At 43.4% G+C, this 5097-nt stretch overlaps 1 pseudogene; it reads left to right on the forward strand.

Annotated features, from left to right (window-relative positions):
* The first annotated feature begins 538 nt into the window (after positions 1–538).
* Positions 539–656, forward strand: LOC124778249 (annotated as a pseudogene).
* Positions 657–5097: the final 4441 nt, after the last annotated feature.

Genomic DNA, 5097 nt, shown 5'->3' on the forward strand with positions numbered 1-5097 from the left:
GGCAGCTGCAAGTGAACAGCAGTTTCCCGTTGCAGGTAAAGTCGGCTCATGGAGAGAGGAACAAGAATCACATCCTGAGAACACTGCAGGAAAATACGCTTCATTCAACATTCACGTCACCAGCTATCCCCGAAATGATCCGTTACGCGTGGTTTCCTGCCAGACTGTGCAGTGACAGAGAACCCATTAAGAACGTAAACAAGAATTGTTTTTCAACAAAAACTTAAAAATTAGAATATAATTGCAACAATACGGCGTTTATAACGTGTGGAAGACGTCAAGACGATCACCGCTTCCCCCCTTTCTATGATGAACATCACCACAGCACGGATAAATTATTAATTTGATATACGAAGTTCAGGTGTACGCCTTGCAATTCCTTCCTGGAAATTTATTTGCAGTCCCTAATATTTATTGCCTTTCCTTTTCATACCTTTTTTGAAAATATTCGAAAAACAATGTATTGAGCGTTATTTCGGCGGTTTATTTGTTGTCTACGTAAAAATTCATAATAAAAAAGGTTTCTACACACAGGCTCGGCAACGGCCTTGCCGCAGTGGATACACCGGTTCCCGTGAGATCACCGAAGTTAAGCGCTGTCGGGCGTGGCCGGCGCTTGGGTGGGTGACCATCCAGGCCGCCATGCGCTGTTGCCATTTTTCGGGGTGCACTCAGCCTCGTGATGCCAATTGAGGAGCTACTCGACCGAATAGTAGCGGCTTCGGTCAAGAATACCATCATAACGACCGGGAGAACGGTGTGCTGACCCCACGCCCCTCCTATCCGCATCCTCCACCGAGGATGACACGGCGGTCGGATGGTCCCGGTAGGCCACTCGTGGCCTGAAGACGGAGTGAGTACATACAGGTTCAATTTCCCGACCATCGGATTATCGTTCCGTATTATTTCCAATTGGCATCCTTTGCCGAGAAACTTACGTTAAGATAAACGGCTCAGGCTTCGCATATCCCGCGCCAAATATGCTTTATTTTCTTAACGCTTGGGAATCTTGAGTCCCCATCTCTGTCACTTTCGTATCTTGCCAAGTCCTGCAAATACCATAAATTTAGACTAAATCTGTGATGACTAGTAGCCGCGGTCTCCTTGTGAGTATATCTTAGCAATTCTCGAGCGTCTACTGACCGCGCTGTCGGCGACAGCTTCATTCGTATATACACATATACCGATACGATGAGTGGATAAGGGAGAAATAAGCACATAAAACATAACAACAATTGTAAAAAATATCATGACGCGGTTCATGGTATGAAGCAAATTGAGACGTACCGTTTTCATGGATGATGGTGAAAAACGATAGTCCGCCTGAATGTATGTGAGTTACAAGATAGCGGTTGATCGTCATTTTTTACTGTTTTCCGTCTTTCCTTTAGCTGCTCTAAAATCGTGGAGGTGTGTACCGTCTATGCAACTAAATGAAGGCAGTTTGTTTATTGCCACACGCGTTTCGCTTCTTTCATTTGGTAAGCATCATCAGTGGCCTGAAATAGATGTTTCCTTTTCCACATACAGTAAAGTACTATGTGGTAGATATCACACATCAGTGAAAGGTCGAGCAGTAGAGTCCCTGTAATGTATTTGATCGGCAGTGCTTCGACCCAGCGTGAGACTCAATCAGTGATTGAGAGTAGGTATTTATAGACTTTTGATACCAGGAGAAGCCCGACGAGCTCCACGTACATGTGCCGAAATCGAGAGAGCGGTATATCGAAGCTGCTGGGTTGCGACTGCACATGGCGTGCCTTGCTACGATGGCATGCAAGGCAAGTCTGCCTCAACGTGAGGCAATCTCGTTTGATGTTCGGCCGAACGAATCGTTCGGTTACGAGACAGACAATTGGGTGGACACTGTGACGGTACGTCACATAAATGGACATTTGGAGAAAGGGAAAGGAAGTTTTTGTTGTGCGACTTGTGAATTATATATTATTTCAAGACTGTGTACGTGTGCTCGATGTATAAGAAAGATTAAAAAAATTAAATAATACCACCAAAAATCACAAACAGCGATGTGATATAAAAATAAAAGAACATTCTTTTTATCTGTGTAATGAAAATGAACATGACCAGAGACTATTGCTTTATTGAAAGTGCTCCTGTTTCTGTTTCGTCTAGAGGTTGGCCGCCATTGTAGCGCTGGATAATAATTAAAGTAAGTTTGGTTGTAATTTAGTAAAATATAATTGAAATTGTTATTAGAAAGTGTGTATTATTGACTTAGTTGTCACCTCTCATGATCGCAACCATTAATTCTCATTAACCAAGTTTTTACAGAACTTCGTAGTGCAGGGAGCTCATCTCCCCTAACAGGATTTAGTCGGTCATTACGCTGACTGTATTATTTAATTAAAATTTCATGCCATAATATTAAATGTAAATGCGAGAGACTTCTCAATTTTGACATTTCATTAATTTCAAAGTTAAAAAGCGTACTAATAAATTTCATTTACTAAAATCCATAGCATTAAATGAGCTCAGTATGTTTCATTTTGGCCGCCTAACGGCAGTCGAGATTCTCTCCAGTTTTGCCTTGCAAATAATGAACAAGAAATATTGAAAACCATTACACCCCATAAGCTCCGCAATATCTCAGTTAATATTTGTGACATTTGGTATATAAATAACCAGTAGCCCCTGGGACCCATATTAATAATTACAGTTTGCGTAAGAATATGCATATTTTCTTTTCTAAATAGCAGCGCTCACGGAAACTATTTATTAGAAGGCGGTGAGCCGCACGTTGTGTTTAAAAAATATTATATCGTACGTACTTCGGGTCAGCCGATGTCCGTACGAGTGTTATCGCGGTATAAGTTAATTAAAAGTCTCACGCTATCCCACAATATTTAAAGCCACCCCAACCAAAATCATAAAATATAATGATAAAAATAAAAATATGTAATTATCCCGTGATAAGTGCCCACACCCACACACATATACAGTTATACCGTGATAACACCTGGGTGGACCAGATTATGGTACCGGTCGAAGATCGTGCAGCGCATGTTTGTCAGGATGAGAGGTCATACTCTGTTCCGTGACACATGGCTGAGGATGTGGGCGTCATTGCTGACAATAGTTCTTCGTTCGATGTGCAAACCAGAGATGGCAGTGCTGAGCAAGTCATTCACTGACAGATTGTGGTTTTGTTCATTCCCTACTTGAGCGTAGTCGAGGGGGAGTGAAACAATATTGATGTGAGACAGACAGTCGACGACAATGTTGTTAGCACATGGTTATGAGATCCTGGATACAAAAACGGTGACGGCCCACATCCCTCGATGGATCACGTGTCGTGTCAGCGAGTGGTTTGTGATCTGCAAATATCATAACACGTCTGGATGCCAAGAAAGCTTTGGATGTTGTGTCAGGTTTCTAGGGACGGTAATTGTAGAGCAAGGTCCAGACATTTGGATGTGGTTTTGATACCATCAGCACTGAAGATGTATCTGAGGAAGCTCACTTTGGTTTCGTGCAACTGAGATTTTTCTTTGTTCATGACTATCCCTGTACCTTGGAGGGCTGTGAGAACTATTTCGAGATGTTGCTCGTGATTCTGTGTGTTGTCAAGGCATGCATAGCAACAGCGCAGTTTCTAGAGGACCTTGTAGATGTATCTTTGGCAACTTTGGGCCGTGTTCCTCAATCCGTATGGCATAAGAGAAATATAAAGAGGCCAAAAAGTATAATGATAGTCATCTTATCAGTGTTGTCTTGGTGCATCGGTATCTACATTCGACAAAACTGAAAACAGTTGCACCTGCAAGGGAATGTGTAAAGTCTTAAATGTTAGGGATGGGGTAATTGTCATGTATTGTTCGAGAGGTGAGAACTTTGTAATCACTACAAAGTCTAAGAGAGCTGTCCTTCATTAGAAAAATTTTATGGTTGAAGCCCAGGAGTAGTCCGAAGGGCGAATTATACCCGTGGTAGCAGTTAATCAATGGTTGTTTTTGGCGCCTGTGGAAGGACCTGGCCCAGGCCGCGTGCCTTGTGGCAAACTGGAGAGCCGGGGATTGTAGGAATGTGGTGTGTCGTACCATCCAAATGACACACTGCCAAACCTTTGCTCACAATCAAATCTGACGCCACAGCTGATATGGGATTTTATCTGCTAGCTGTTCGTCATGGATTGCTTAATGGAGCTGTCGTTTTGGGTTGTGAGATACAATCAGAAGCCAAAGAATTATGACCACCTGTTTAACAGCTTGTTTGTACCCCTTCGAAAAGAAACCATATCACTGATTCTGGGTATCACAGATCCGACAGTTTGTTGGTAGGTTTTTGGAGGTATTTGGTACTACATGTCTACTCGTAGGTCATGTAACTCACGTAAAGAATGGGCCGCTAATATGCATATGCAGTAATGGCGTCCCATAGCGACTCAGGTGGTTCCATGAGATTTACATCAGGCGAATTTGGTGGCCAAGACATCAACGTGAGTTTACTATAATGCTCCTCAAACCACTGTAGCACTGTTCAGGCTCCGAGACCCAGACAATTATACTGCTGAAAGATGACATCGCCGCTGGGAAAGACATCAAGCATGAAGGGATACCTGTGATTCGCAGCTGACAGCGTGTCGTCGATTACTACCACATGTCTTATGCAAGCGCAGGAGAATGTCGTCTGTATCGGCACATGTGATCTAGGCGTAGCAGCTTTGATTAGTAATCAAAACGTCCTCGGTCCCGGGTCCAAAGCCCCCCGCAGCGTACATTTTGATTAATAATCAACACTGGCGGCCGAAGACTTCCGGCATAAGAAGTCAGCCTCATTCTGCCAACGGACTTGTCAAAGAGGGCGGAGGAGCGGACAGAGGTTCAGGACACTTTGCCCTTGGGGTGGGAAAATGCCACTAAAGACGGTAGAATCAGCAATGACCAATGGCATGAGGATGCAAAAGGCAATGGAAATCACTGCATTAAAGATACATAACGTGTATCTACAGGACACCTGTAATTGAAACAGTGTCACGATGATCTCTCCACTGGCAAAAGATTCCGGGGCAGTCTCCCTTTTCGATCTCCAGGAGGGGTCTGCCAAGAGGGAGGTGACCATAAGAAAAAAACTGAATAA

Source organism: Schistocerca piceifrons, chromosome 2 (genome assembly GCF_021461385.2).
Source record: "Schistocerca piceifrons isolate TAMUIC-IGC-003096 chromosome 2, iqSchPice1.1, whole genome shotgun sequence".
In the NCBI taxonomy this organism is placed as follows: domain Eukaryota; kingdom Metazoa; phylum Arthropoda; class Insecta; order Orthoptera; family Acrididae; genus Schistocerca; species Schistocerca piceifrons.